The sequence below is a fragment of the Triticum aestivum genome, chromosome 2B (assembly GCF_018294505.1).
Source record: "Triticum aestivum cultivar Chinese Spring chromosome 2B, IWGSC CS RefSeq v2.1, whole genome shotgun sequence".
Classification (NCBI taxonomy): domain Eukaryota; kingdom Viridiplantae; phylum Streptophyta; class Magnoliopsida; order Poales; family Poaceae; genus Triticum; species Triticum aestivum.
In genome coordinates, this window is record NC_057798.1 from 65,151,662 (window position 1) to 65,167,436 (window position 15,775).

Here is a 15,775-nt window from a genome sequence, read left to right on the forward strand (position 1 = left end):
GATTGCACACTGCCATTGTGCCAGAGGTCTTCCAAGCATATGTTGTTCACCTGATCACCACCTCCCTGCATGCCACACACACACTGCAAGTTAGATTACATACAGACAGATTGTGTTTCTAATGCATACATACCACTAACAGAACTTGGTGTTCTAGGATGATGCAGAGTCCATCTAACTAATCAATATCATATATGATGCAGAGTCCTCCTGGTGATGGAATACCTTTCAAAGTGAGGCATCCTTAGAATACTAGGTTGTTCTGATGCTATATAAAATAGCATAAAAAAACTAAGGTAATCATCCTAATCGAGGCAGCAGGGAAAAGGACATGTGAGCAAACCAATACAGCTTGCAACTAATAAGCACAGGATATTGCTTGGAAAAGAAGCCACCAGGATCCAAGTAGATCTAGATTTACAGGTGCAATCTTCAGTAACTACAGATTTTTTTACAGTAAAAACTGTGTGTACAAATCTGAATATAGCAAACACAAAGTACAGAGATAAGAACAGCAATGCACACCCAAGACTAAACAAATCTGCATTCATGCGATACTGAAGAAAAATACAGATAACTAGGGCGTGGATTCTCTCAAGCTCTCGTAGGGATCTTCAATGGGCGAGCAGGTGATGGCACTTAATTCCTTAGAGGTAAATGCATACACCAGTGCAAATGTTACTCACATGTTACTGCTAGATTCAACTTATACAAATATAAAGAGACATGGCACTATACATGCGTACCAGAGACGTCTAGCCTAGCATCAAAGTTGAATTCATGGTAGATGTACTAGAAAAAAACTAACGAGGCTTGGATCGATCAATCGATCGTTGGAGCGAGCAGTCATACACTGATTGATTCTATGCGGCCAGGGATACAAGAGATGAGTACATAACTCTACTACAGATCCTAGCATCTAGGAGTACTGCATTTGCCAAACACCTCCTAACTTGACTGACACTTGAACAAAAAACAAGCATTGTACTTGGTGCCAATTTGCACCTGAATGTCCGATGGCACAGCTAGCTTAGATCCGTTCAAATGGTGACACGGAGCAGACCATCACTAGAGCCCCAAATCACAGAAATTTCCAAGGTCAGCGCCAGCATATAAACTAACAGGGCAGGGCTCAATGGCCGGGCATGGACACAAGGAGCACTGGAGAAAACAAAGGAGGGGAAGGTAGTGGCTCACCTACGTCCGCAGAGTCGGACTGAGCGCCCCTGAGTAGCATAAGGAAGAATCGAGAGGAGGGAGCACGTCCATCTTGTCCCCCCGAGTTCCAGCGGCGATTGATCTTGGTGAGGCCCGGATCTAGACTCCTCCTCCGGCACGGCACGGCACGGCCCGGGCGAGCGGCTTCAAAGGGCACCGACCGCACGGCCGCGTCGTCGTCGTCGACCACACAACAACGGAAGAAGCAGACGGAGCCGTGGTCTCCTACTAGGTTGTGCACCTGCGCGCATGCATTAGGGGGGGAGGAAACCGCATCAGCAAAATTGAACCAAGCAACAGAGAGAGACCAGGAGGAGGAGAGAGAGGCGGACCTTGCATGGCGTCGAGCAGCGCGCGGAGGCGGCGGCTGTGCTCCCTGTCCTCGGCCTGGTAGAACACACCCATGATCTTCCCTAGATCCGTCCCCGCGGCTAAGTCCATGGCGGCGGCGAGCGCTGGGCCTGGGCGTTGGGTCGATGGGATTGAGGCATGCGGGCGGGGAGGCATGCGCGCCCGGTGGTGGAGGAAGGAGGATTCGTCAGGGGACCGGGCCCTTCCTCGCCATCGTCTTTGGCCACCATGGGGTGCGGGGTTGGGGCCGCCGTGGGGTGGTGGCACCCTGATTGGTGCGGGCATTCCGGCTGCCTGGCTGCCCTCCCCGCTCCTTGGCGCGGCGCTCGTCACGGGGGAGAGGACGGTCGGGCGTGTGCGGGCGGGCGGAGGAGTGAGAGGGAGGAGGCAGGAGGTTGTGGGTGGAGGCGGCTCGAGTCGAGGGGGAGGCGGATCGAGACGGATCTGGGGAGCGCATGGGGGAGGCCACGGATAGCGGGGAGCTCGGCCGGAGGGAGGTGGCAGCCTCGATCTGGAAGGGAGGAGGTGGCGGCTGCGATCTGGAAGGGACGAGCACGGATCCGACCGTGGCCGTGGGAGAGAAGGGGAGGGGAGGGGTTGTCGGTGACCGGGGTTGGGGGAGAGGACGAAGGACGGCGGTGGCGGTGGGAGGGAGTGAGGTTGGGGGCGGCGGCGGGGGATCCAGAAGGAGGAGTGGTGTGCGGCGGCGGTGGATCCAGAGAGGGAGAGAAGGTGGAGAAGGTGGGGAAGTGGGGGCTAGGTTTTTTTTGAGAAGTGTTAGGGCTAGGTGGGTGAGAGGGTGGGAGGGCGAGGGCTACCGTTGGATCCACGAGCATCCAACGGTGCTTGATGCATGATCCGCGTGAGATGGCTATGGCCCAATCAGAACGCAGTACGCGTGTATAACGTTATGTCCATTTAGTATTGGACGTTATGACCATTCAAAATTGGTCGTGGTCAAATAAAAATAAAGTGTAAAATCATGTCACCATTTTAATTTTTATGTTTTGAGTGTCCAAAATGAATTTTTTTTGTGAAGAAGCTATCAAATATTTGCATGAGGTGCATCTTCGAATTCCAAACAATGTTGTCTAAGAGAGTTTTCATTTTCTTTGCACGGAAAATTCATTTTCCATTTTTTCAGTGCCCCAAATAAGGTTTTTTTGTGAAGAACCTACCAAATAATTATTGCAAAATTGTACCGAATCCTTTTTCTAAAATACTAGCCCATATTTAATGCACAATTGACCAAATGGTTGGGTGTAAAAAGTTTTGATCCACCTCTGGTGAAAAAGACAAATTTTCGCTGATTCAGTTGGAAGCGGATCAAATTTGAACTGCAGCTACCTCATAGTTTGCTCTTTATTTTTTCAAAAAATCATTTATAGGTACATAAGTATCTATTTAATCAGAGAAACACCAAAAAAAATTCCAAGATTCAACCACTAGATAGGAACGGTCATTCCCGCCGTTTTAACCGCATTTTGAAACGGGCATTAAAAATTCAAAAAAAATCAAAAAATTGGAAAACCTTCACATTGTGTCATTATATATGACCAAGTTTCCAGGAAAAATAATAAACTTGTAATACAGAAATTATTTTAAAAAAGTGTTCTCAGAAATGAGCTATCACGCGTGAAGATTCATGGCTTTCAAGCCAAATGATCAATCTTATGGCCACATTCATAGCATAGTTTGTTCAAATGATCTCATATTGTGCACAAGGGTGCATATTGGAATTCCAAACAATGTTGCCTAAGGGAGTTTTCATTTTCTTTGCACGGAAAAACAATTTTCCATTTTTTGAGTGCCCAAAAGGAGGTTTTTTTGTGAAGGGCCTCCCAAATAATTGTTGCAAAATTGGACCAAATCATTTTTATAAATTACTAGGCCATATTTAATGCACAATTGACCAAATGGTTGGGTTTAAAAAGTTTTGATCCACCTCTGGTGAAAAAGACAAATTCCCGCCGATTCAGCTAGAAGCGGGTCAAATTTGAACTGTAGCTGCCTCATAGTTTGCTCTTTATTTTTTCCAAAAATCATTTCTAGGTACATAAGTATCTATTTAATCATAGAAACACCAAAAAAATTCCAAGATTCAACCACTAGCTAGGAACGGTCAAGCCCGCCGTTTTGACCGCATTTCGAAATGGGCATAAAAAATTCAAAAAAAAATCAAAAAATTGGAAAACCTTCGCATTGTGTCATTATATGTGACCAAGTTTCCAGGAAAAATAATAAACTTGTAATTCGGAAATTATTTTAAAAAAGTGTTCTCAGAAATGAGCTATCACGCGTGAAGATTCATGGCTTTCAAGCCAAATGATCGATCTTATGGCCACATTCATGGCATAGTTTGTTCAAATGATCTCATATTGTGCACGAGGGTGCATCTTGGAATTCCAAACAATGTTGGCTAAGGAAGTTTTCATTTCCTTTGCATGAAAAATTCATTTTTCATTTTCCGAGTGCCCAAAAGGAGGTTTTTTTGTGAAGGAACTACCAAATAATTGTTGCAAAATTGGACCTAATCAATTTTATAAAATACTAGGCCATATATAATGCACAATTGACAAAATGATTGGGTGTCAAATTTTTTGATCCACCTCTGGTGAAAAAGACAAATTCCCGTCGATTCAGTTGGAAGCGGGTCAAATTTGAACTGCAGCTACCTCATAGTTTGCTCTTTATTTTTTCCAAAAATCATTTATAGGTAAATAAGTATCTATTTATTCATAAATACATGGTTTGATGGCGAGACATCGAGGTTTGTACGGTGGCCGAGGGCCCCAACTCTAGAGCGCGTAAGCTCGCATGCCCGCCGCGTGGTCACCGCGTGACCGTGGCGTTGCCATGTGTTCTGGGCGGCCTAGGCATGTATAGTGGGTTGGGCACTCCCCAGGTAGGTTCTAGGAAGAAAATCACAACATAAGATTCTCACGAGGAAATCGATCGATGCTCAAACATGAATAAGTAGCCAAGTGTTTGATTTGCGGTACGGGAAATGCACATGGCTAATGGGTATGAGTTTTGGCTGAGGATGATCAGTTACTAAGAAGACCGTCTTCACAAATTTTCACCTTAAAAGGAGGAGCCTATGTGGTACTTGCTTTACAAACTACCACACTGGGCATAAATACGAATGTTGAAGCTGGGCTCAAAATAATGAATGGATTGAGCTGGCATTTGGTGGAGGATGGTTATTTGGGCATAGGAAAGCACTGTAGAAAATGGATACCATTTGGACATGCCAAAGTGGTACTTCCTTCACAAAGTGCTCCTCTGAACAGAATAGGAAAATGAATATTTTCGAATTATTTTTGAACTAGGCAAGGAATGTTTTTACATATTTGACGAAGATATGACCCAAAGAATTTATGAGATTTTTTTGGGAATTTTGGGAATGACAGAAATATAGGTTGCTTCACAACCTAGAGCAAAAACTACCACATGGACATGACACATAGGCAAAACTGATGAGGTGGCGCCTAGTCATTGCAACCCACCACAATTTACAAGGCTATGACCATCTATATTAGTCGTTAACAACTAGAAATAAGGCAGCGGACTAGCGTTGTTTGCTTTATCACCTTTTCGTGTAAGGAAATTACGACCTTTCTGACCAAAATGGTCGCAATGGTTTAGGGTTTGGAGCCCCTCGAACAGCTTTTGACCAATTGGTCTGAAATGGTCATAGATCTATGACCAATTCTTTCAGGGTCACTGACAGAAGGTCACTAGTTGACATATTTCTTGTAGTGGAATTCTGTTAGGTTCAAACTGTCGATATCAGAAGGGGAAATAACCTGTTGTAGATTGAATACTTGATAACCATACCAAGTTCTGAAGGAGAACATATCATGTGGAAATACTACTTTTCATATTTAGGTTTTTCATCTGTGTTAGACTTTGTTTTAGTATCATCATTGCCACATAGATTTTACATGAACTGCAATTCCATGTGGTGGAAGAGATAAATGTCAAAGTGGAAGATATATAGATCAGAAGAAATATATGATTGCACCAGTCAATACTAACCAGTGGTCGTCGATCGACGTCATACCCTGTTGTTCATGTTTCACCACTGTACAGAAGCATGCATCAATGACGTGCATGATATTTATGCTACAAACATGGATGTGGGCCTGTGATTGACACTACTTCTAGACTCCCACATATCTTGTGTTGCAAGCCGTGGGGCTACTCATGCCCGAACATGCAGCAACCACCACAACGCAAATGCAAGAAATATGGAGATCAGGTAATAGACACTCATAACGCTTGAAGGCATGAGATATTGGGATAAGACAATAGATGGGGGATTAATTGCTATAAAGAGGTAGAGAATAGAGCTTTCCAATTTAAAGGAACATCATGTTATAATGTTATCTTTAGATTGTACTTTTTTCAGTTGTACTTTTTGTAGTGTACCCTTCATAGATAAACCGATACATACTTCAGTTCATGCATATATATACGCTTTCAGCAGTGCTGGTATTGCATAGTTGAAATTGTGATGTACATTAGAATTGCATACCTGAAGTGCATGTATGAAGGTCCTGATTTTCCTAGTCTATTGAACTGGACAGCGACAGGTTTGGCTTGCGGACCAACGTGTCCAGCAGCGCTGCCCTGAACAATCCCAGGTTGTCTCATGCCCCTGATGTCCAGACCGCTAGGCCTCAGGTAGTATTACTTTCTCGGGCTATAAATTGTTTTATATAGTTTATATCATATTCTGTAAGAAAGAAAAAAAATGGAACTACCACTAATTACCATCTTGAGCGGTCTCAGTTTTCAAAGAAGTTTTTCTGCTCAAATGAGACAATAGCATAGGCTGGACGTACATCTGTATTGGGACTTTTTCTTGTGACTCGATCATAGGCTGCTCCTGCCGATCACTGATGTGCAGAGCGCAGAACCAAAGCATGAACATCGATATGCTAACCTGGAAATCGGACGCCATAACATTCTCTGCTCTCCAACCATGACGGAGTTCCTCTCATTGAGTCAGTCTACCATGTAGCGACATACGGGTATACTCTCATCATGTTAGCCTTACCTAAGCCTTCATGTAAATGGCAGTGGCCTACCATTAGGGCACTGCGACTTGGTTGAAAGCGCCGTGGATATTGGATTGATGATTTCCATCGATATTGTTGATGCAATTCTTCGCTAGCCTCCCAGCCTCTCTGTTGTTTGCATGCATAAGGAATAAATTAATTAAGGTGATGAATTCCCTTGTGTATTGCACATATATCTAATCAAACCCACATGAATCAGTTACCTTGATATTTCTGGAGGTGAAGGCAAGTAGAGCCCAGCAACTTATCTCCCACGGATCTCCCAATATTAAGTTAAATAAGCAATGCAAGCAGCTAGATGCATCCATGCTTTTATCCTTCTGGTGATCAAAGGCCGAGTTAGCTGGGAATAAAGAAAATATAAGGATGTGGGGGTTGGAGGAATCAAGGGAACCTTGCGGGTGCCATCGGCAAACAATACGTCTCGTAGCCAGCGTACAAAACGTGGTGCCATGGTTCTGAACGTCCGCTGCTCGCAGAACACCATGATTTGCTAATGCAAAGGCAACACATCAAGGATCAACTTGGCAAAGGCATGGGACGTCCACTATGGCGTTGTGCGTAACACGTGAGGAGAAGAGCCTACCCTTGATTGATCAATTTTGATTGGCTGATTGAGACAGAAGGCTTGGGGCAGCCATGGCGGCGGCGGTCATCGAGCGTGAGGAGAAGAGCCCTTCTTGATCGATCTATTTTGTTGGGCTGGTTCAGTTTGTTTTTAACTTTTGCTGACCTGGAGGAGATATTTGGAGAGGGGAGTCGTGAGAGATTGGAAGAGAGAGGCAGAGCGCACGTACTATCCTTTTAACGTCGGGATTTCCATTCGTTTGTGAGTTTTTTTTTTCTTTTGCATGTACTATCTTTTTAACGTGGAGATTTCTATCGTTTTGAGTTTGTTTTTTCTTTTGCTGACCTACAGGAGATATTGGGAGGGTGGAGTCGTGAGTTTGTTCATTTTTTTTAACATGGAAATTTATAGATTGGTCTGCACCGTTATAATTCGGTCCCACCAGATTAACGGCTCTTAATTACTGATTAACGTGGGAATTTTTAGGGAGAGCCTAATTAGTATATGTATAGATAGATAGATAGATAGATAGATAGATAGATAGATAGATAGATAACAAAAACTACTCTGAAAGATATAAGTGAAGATCAATGAGTAGTCGAATAATTATGCAACTATGCGAAGACTCTCTCTCATTTAAGAATTTCAGATCTTGATATTGTATTCAAGCATCAAGAAAAACAAAATAAAATGACATTGCAAGGATAGCACAACTCATGTGAAGAAGCAAAAACTTAGGTTCAACCGATACTAACCGATGGTTGTTAAAGAAGAAAGGTGGGATGCCTACTGGGGCATCCCCAAGCTTAGATGCTTGAGACTTCTTGAAATATTATCTTGGGGTGCCTTGGGCATCCCCAAGCTTGAACTTTTGTGTCTCCTTAATTCCTCTCATATCATGGTTTCTCTTTTTATCAAAAAGCTTCATTCACAACAAACTCAACAAGAACTCGTGAGATAGACTAGTATAAACCAATGCAAAACCTTATCATTTTGTACTGTAACAAATCACTAAAATTATTATTCAACATTGAATACTAAATGCCTCTGTATATTTAATACTCCTATCCTCAAATAGAATCATTAAACAAGCAAACACATGCAAACAATGCAACCATAACAGCAATCTGCCAAAACAGTACAGTCTGTAAAGAATGCAAGAGTATCAATACTTCCCTGACTCCAAAAATTATGAACTAAAATTCCCACTGTAATAAATTTATCAGATCTTAATATGCAACAAGATTCAACGTTATACCATTTTCTGACTTTTCTAGGAAATTTTTGCAACAGCGGTAAACTTTCTGTTTTCAAACAGCAACATGTATACTAGCAAAATAAGCATGGCAAAGGCTATCCTTGACATTTTTATTGAAACTAAAGATGCAAAACATTATTCTAACTAGAATCAAGCAAATACTAACAAAAGAAAATGACGCTCCAAGCAAAACACATATCATGTGGTGAATAAAAATATAGCTCCAGGTAAAGTTACCGATGAACGAAGACGAAAGAGGGGATGCCTTCCGGGGCATCCCCAAGCTTAGGCTCTTGGTTGTACTTGAATATTACCTTGGGGTGCCTTGGGCATCCCCAAGCTTAGGCTCTTGCCACTCCTTATTCCATAGTCCATCGAATCTTTACCCAAAACTTGAAAACTTCAACCACACAAAACTCAAAACAAAACTCGTAAGCTCCGTTAGTATAAGAAAATAAAACCACCACTTAGGTACTGTAATGAACTCATTATAAATTCATATTGGTGTAATATCTACTGTAATACAACTTATCTATGGTTCATACCCTCCGATACTACTCATAGATTCATCAAAATAAGCAAACAACACATAGAAAACAAATCTGTCAAAAACAGAACAGTCTGTAGTAATCTATATCAAATGTACACTTCTGGAACCCCAAAAATTATGAGATAAATTGTTGGACCTGAGAAATTTGTCTATTAATAATCTGCAAAAAGAATCAACCTAAAAGCACTCTCCAGTAAAAAAATGGCAGCTATTCTCATGAGCGCTAAAGTTTCTGTTTTTCACAGCAAGATCATATAAACTTCACCCAAGTCTTCCCAAAGGTTCTACTTGGCACTTTATTGAAACAAAAGCTATAAAACATGATTACTACAGTAGCATAATCATGTGGACACACAAAAACAGTAAGGGTAAATATTGGGTTGTCTCCCAACAAGCGCTTTTCTTTAATGCCTTTCTAGCTAGGCATGATGATGACAATGATGCTCACATAAAAGATAAGAATTGAAACATAACGGGAGCATCATGAAGAATATGACTAGCACATTTAAGTCTAACCCACTTCCTATGCATAGGGATTTTGTGAGTAAACAACTTATGGGAACAATAATCAACTAGCATAGGAAGGTAACACAAGCATAGCTTCAAGAATTGAAGCACATAGAGAGGAAACTTGACATTATTGCAATTCCTACAAGCATATGTTTCTCCCTCATAATAATTTTCAGTAGCATCATGAATGAATTCAACAATATAACCAGCACCTAAAGCATTCTTTTCATGATCTACAAGAATAGAAAATTTACTACTCTCAACATAAGCAAATTTCTTCTCATGAATAGTAGTGGGAGCAAACTCAACAAAATAACTATCATGTGATTGAAAATTAAGATCAAGATGACACGTTTCATGGTTATCATTATTCTTTAAAGCATACATGTCATCACAATAATCATCATAGATAGGAGGCATGCTTTCATCATAGTAAATTTGCTCATCAAAGCTTGGGGGACAAAAAATATCATCTCCATCAAACATAGCTTCCCAAAGCTTGTGGCTTTGCATATCATTAGCATCATGGGTATTCAGGGAATTCATACTAACAACATTGCAATCATGCTCACCATTCACATATTTTATGCCAAGCATTCTATGTAATTCTTCTTCTAGCACTTGAGCACAATTTTCCTTTCCATCATTCTCACCAAAGATATTAAAAAGATGAAGCATATGAGACAAACTTAACTCCATTTTTTGGTAGTTTTCTTTTATAAACTAAACTAGTGCTAAAACAAGAAACAAAAAGATTCGATTGCAAGATCTAAAGATATACCTTCAAGCACTAACCTCCCCGGCAACGGTGCCAGAAATGAGCTTAGTTGACGGGGTGTGAGTGAGCGCCCTTTACCTAGCCTCCCGGCAACGGCTCCAGAAATGAGCTTGATGTCTACTACACAACCTTCTTCTTATAGACGTTGTTGGGCCTGCAAGTGCATAGGTTTGTAGGACAGTAGCAAATTTCCCTCAAGTGGATGACCTAAGGTTTATCAATCCGTAGGAGGCGTAGGACGAAGATGGTCTCTCTCAAACAACCCTGCAACCAAATAACAAAGAGTCTCTTGTGTCCCCAACACACCCAATACAATGGTAAATTGTATAGGTGCACTAGTTCGGCGAAGAGATGGTGATACAAGTGCAAAATAGATGGTAGATATAGCTTTTTGTAATCTGAAATAATAAAAACAGCAAGGTAACGAGCGATAAAAGTGGGCGTAAACGGTATTGCAATGATAGGAAACAAGGCCTAGGGTTCATACTTTCACTAGTGCAAGTTCTCTCAACAATAATAACATAGATAGATCATATAACAATCCCTCAACACGCAACAAAGAGTCACTCCAAAGCCACTAATAGCGGAGAACAAACGTAGAGATTATGGTAGGGTACGAAACCACCTCAAAGTTATTCTTTCAGATCGATCTATAAAAGAGTTCGTACTAGAATAACACCTTAAGACACAAATCAACCAAAACCCTAATGTCACCTAGATACTCCATTGTCACCTCAAGTATCCGTGGGCATGATTATACGATATGCATCACACAATCTCAGATTCATCCAACCAACATAAAAGTACTTCAAAGAGTGCCCCAAAGTTTCTACCGGAGAGTCAAGAACGTGTGCCAACCCCTATGCATAGGTTCATGGGCGGAACCCGCAAGTTGGTCACCAAAACATACATCAAGTGGCACGTGAAATCCCATTGTCACCACAGATAAACACGGCAAGACATACATCAAGTGTTCTCATAAAAGACTCAATCCGATAAGATAACTTCAAAGGGGAAACTCAATTCATCACAAGAGAGTAGAGGGGGGGAAACATCATAAGATCCAACTACAATAGCAAAGCTTGGGATACATCAAGATCGTGCCATAGAGGAACACGAGAGAGAACACAAGAGAGAGAGAGATCAAACACATAGCTACTGGTACATACCCTCAGCTCCGAGGGTGAACTACTCCCTCCTCGTCATGGATAGGGCCAGGATGATGAAGATGGCCACCGGTGATGGGATCCCCCTCCGGCAGGGTGCCGGAACGGGCTCCCGAGAGGTTTTTGGTGGCTACAGAGGCTTGCGGCGGCGGAACTCCCGATCTATCTTCTGTTCTGGAAGTTTTAGGGTACGTGAGTATATATGGGTGCAAGGGGTACGTCAGTGGACCTCCGAGGTGCTCACGAGGCAGGGGGCGCGCCCCTCACCCTCGTGGGCAGCCCGGGACTCCCCTGACGTGCACCCCAAGTCTATCAGGTGGGTTTCCTTCCAAAATTATCTTCTCCAGTTGATTTCGTACTGTTTTGACTCCGTCTGATATTCCTTTTCCTCGAAACACTGAAATAGGCATAAAACAACAAATCTGGGCTGGGCCTCCGGTTAATAGGTTAGTCCCAAAAATAATATAACAGTGGAAAATAAAGCCCAATATAGTCCAAAACAGTAGATAAAGTAGCATGGAGCAATCAAAATTTATAGATACGTTGGAGACGTATCACCTCCCGTGGTCGGCTGTGCTGCCGCGGAGGCCTTACCGCCTCCTACTACTCCCACCGCTGGCCAGGCCATCCCTCCACTCACCCACACCCCCTGTTATTCTGCGGCGATGGTAGTGCAGTCGAACCAGTGAACCCTCGTACTCCTCTCCGCGTGTGCATCCACTGCCACGTCTTCCCCGGCTCTGTGTCGTCCCCTCCTAGGCCTCGCCGTCGTCTACCGTTATGGTGCTCTCGGCGCGGCGTGGTCAACGTCGTCAAGGAACGACTTCCATCGGACGTGGACTGTATGTGGAGAGGCTGACAGCTGGGTCCATGGCAGCCGCAAGGAAGTGCCTCCTTATTACGCGCAAAATAATTATTCCTCCACCTGACAGCGGGGACCCACCGGACGGGCCACCGTATTTCGCGAAAAAAATGATTCGCCCCCTCTGACTGCTGGGACCCACGAGCTACATCTTTGCACGCAAGGAAGTGCGTCGGGGAAAAAACGATTCGCCCCCCTGACTGTTGGGACCCACCAGCAACATCTTCGCACGCAAGGAAGTGCGTTCGAAAAAAACGATTCGCCCCCCGACTGCTGGGACCCACCAGCTACACCTTCGCATGCAAGTAAGTGTGTCCGGGAAAAAAAATGATTCTCCCCCCTGACTGCTGGGACCCAGCAACTACACCTTCGCACGCAAGGAAGTGCATCCGGGCAAAAAAACGATTCGCCCCCCTGACTGCTGGGACCCAGCAGCTACACCTTCGCACGCAAGGAAGTGTGTCCGGGCAAAAAAAGCAAAACGATTCACCCCCCCCTAACTACTGGGACCCACCAGCTACATCTTCACAGGCAAGGAAGTGTCTGACAGTCAGGACCCACCTGGTTGAAGCGTACGTAGCGCTGTCATCCTGGTCGCGAACGTGTACGTACATACTGGTCGATGTAGAGGCGCGCACGTGTCGTAGTAGAGGCGCGCATGTAGCATGTACATGTACGTACATCGGCCAGGGTGCAAGAAAGAAAATACGGCCATGTATGTGTACATACGGGCGGGGTCTCGAACGCTTAGTCGCGCATACGTACGGCGAGGGCTCGTGTTCATGGGGAGGCAACGGAATGCGTCGTGTTCATGGGGAGGCAACGGAATGCTCGTGTTCATGGGGAGGCAACGGAATGCATCGTGTTCATGGGGAGGCAACGGAATGCATCGTGTTAATCGGGAGGCAACGGAACGCGTGGGAGCCAACCGGCTTGGACGGAACAGGCGATGGAAACGAGGCCTGGCGTACCGCAGAACGGAGGAAACGGACTTGTGTTCGACCGGCCACGTTCGAAACGGGGTCCTGTTGATCGGGAGGGGTGTGGCGTACTGCAAAACGGAGGAAATGGACCTCCTACGGTCGAAACGGGGGTCCTGTTGATCGGGAGGGGTGTGGCGTACCGCAAAACGGAGGAAACAGACCTCCTACGGTCGAAACGGGGGTCCTATTCATCGGGAGGGGTGTGGCGTACCGCAAAATGGAGGAAACGGACCTCCTATGGTCGAAACGGGGGTCCTGTTCATCGGGAGGGGTGTGGCGTACTGCAAAACGGGACTCCACAGGATACTGTTCATCTCCACCGTCGACCTCCTCCAGCCCCCACGGGCTACCGTCGACCTCCTCCAGCCTCCACAGGCTCCTGTTCATCCAGCCTCCACCATGCGCTACTCCACCGGCTACTGTTCATCCAGACCTCCACCGTCTACTGTTCTTCCAGCCCTCCACCGTCTACTGTTCATCCAGCCCTCCACACCACGGGGTCCTGTTCAAGCACCCCTCCATGGCCACCCCTCCACCGTCTACTGTTCATCCAGCCCTCCACACCACGGGGTCCTGTTCATCCAGAGGCAATGCCACCGCTCACTGTTCATCCACCCCCACCCCCCCGCAACGCTCACTGTTCATCCAATCGATCGGCTTCAGTTAGCAGCAGTGGCGAAGGAATTGCTCCATCGGGTTCAGTTAACAGCCATCGATCGATCGCTCGGCTTCAGTAATGCGTAGCCTACAATGCAATCGCTCGGGTTCAGTTAGAGCCCAACGCCTCGCTCGGGTTCAGTTAGAGCCAATGCCTCGCACACACGCGCGTACATGTACGAGAGAAACGTGCATCGCTTGGCCCCCGATCTCCCACCGTAACCGGCAACTCCCCGAAATTTTCCCACCCCTCGCTTCTACCATGGTTTTTTCTGTCATGGACGGCCCAAAGAATGTCATGCAGCTGCGTCTCCGACCCGCCCAGGACGAAAAGCCCATTTTTTGTCATGATTTTTTGTCATAGAAGTAGGAGCCCACCACATCTATGATGATACCGGGTTCTGTCACAATTATCGTCATAGAAGTGGCATATGTATGACAGAAAAAAAATCGTTCGGCCCAAAATGTCACGAATGTGTCTTTTTGTAGTGTATTGAGCTGGGACTTTATATATACTTCTTTGAAAAGAACATCTTATGATGTAACCCCCATCATGGGGCTTGAACCCACGTCCACAAGGTTAAGAGCTTTGTGCTTTACCAACTGAGCAGTGGACCCTTCAATATAATGGATTTAAGACTTGTGTACCTTGAATTGTTGACAGGAGCAATTGGCAGCCCCCAAGGGTCGGCTCATTATAATGTGATGAGTCGGGTCTTCAATAAGGCCAATAAAAGGTAATCTTGCATTAGCCCCCAAGTGCCATGGTGCATGCTGGCAGTGACATGGGACTTGCACCTTTGATGTAATCTCAATTAGAATAATGTAGCCCCCAAGTGCCGGGTCGTAAGCCTGCAGCGACTCGGGACTATTCCTTTGTAGAATAAATCATACCCATTGATAAAATAATATCCATTGCGCTGAAGCGAGTTTGAAAACCTCAATCATAATATTGGTTATTGATAATCATAATAAAAATCCAGCCATGTTGGCTATTTAAAGATTTGAATAATATAACCCGGTTTGAAAACCAATTCCTGCCATATAAACCGGTATATCCGTGCACATATGATGCATGCTATGATGATGTAATGATGATGCAATATATGATGATGTATGTGTATGATCTAGAGGGTTTAAGCTATGGTTCGTATACGACCAGAGCCTCCAAGTAGTCATAATTGTGGCATTGCGCCAATCAAGAGGTGTAGCTATGGTTCGAATACGACCAAGCCCCCAAGTGATTTCCCTGGTGCCCTTGTGCCTATCAAGAGGTGTAACTATGGTTCGAACCCATAGCCCCCAAGTGATTTCCCTGGTGCCCTTATGCCTATCAAGAGGTGTAGCTATGGTTCGGATACGACCAAGCCCCCAGGTGATTTCCCTGGTGGCCTTAAGCCTATCAAGAGGTGTAGCTATGGTTTGGATACGACCAAGCCCCCAAGTGATTTCCTTGGTGGTCTTAAGCCTATCAAGAGGTGTGACTATGGTTTGAACATAGCCCCCAAGTGATTTTGTGAGCTGTGCTCAAGGGATACCCATGTTTGAGTTGCGCTATGCAGCAGACTCTCTTTGGCCCCTTATGATAATATTGGCTTGATAGCCGGAATCAAGAGGGTAGTAACGCTGTGTTCTCTTTGGTGAATACACCTATGTTTGAACAGGAAGCCCCCAAATGATATTGTGAGATGTGCTCAAGGGGCACCTATGTTTGATTTGTGCTCTTGCAACACACTCTCTTTGGTCCCTTTAATTTTCCTGAGAACTCGAACTTGCGAGAGATTATT

The 15,775-nt window shown here is 44.7% G+C and overlaps 1 long non-coding RNA gene across 1 annotated transcript; it reads right to left on the reverse strand.

Annotated features, from left to right (window-relative positions):
- Positions 1-6,859: 6,859 nt before the first annotated feature.
- LOC123040469 (uncharacterized) lies at positions 6,860-7,405 on the reverse strand. Its single transcript, XR_006418165.1, has 3 exons — positions 7,243-7,405; positions 7,051-7,149; positions 6,860-6,976 (listed from the first exon to the last, which is right to left on the reverse strand). It is a non-coding gene; the product is annotated as an uncharacterized lncRNA (long non-coding RNA).
- Positions 7,406-15,775: the final 8,370 nt, after the last annotated feature.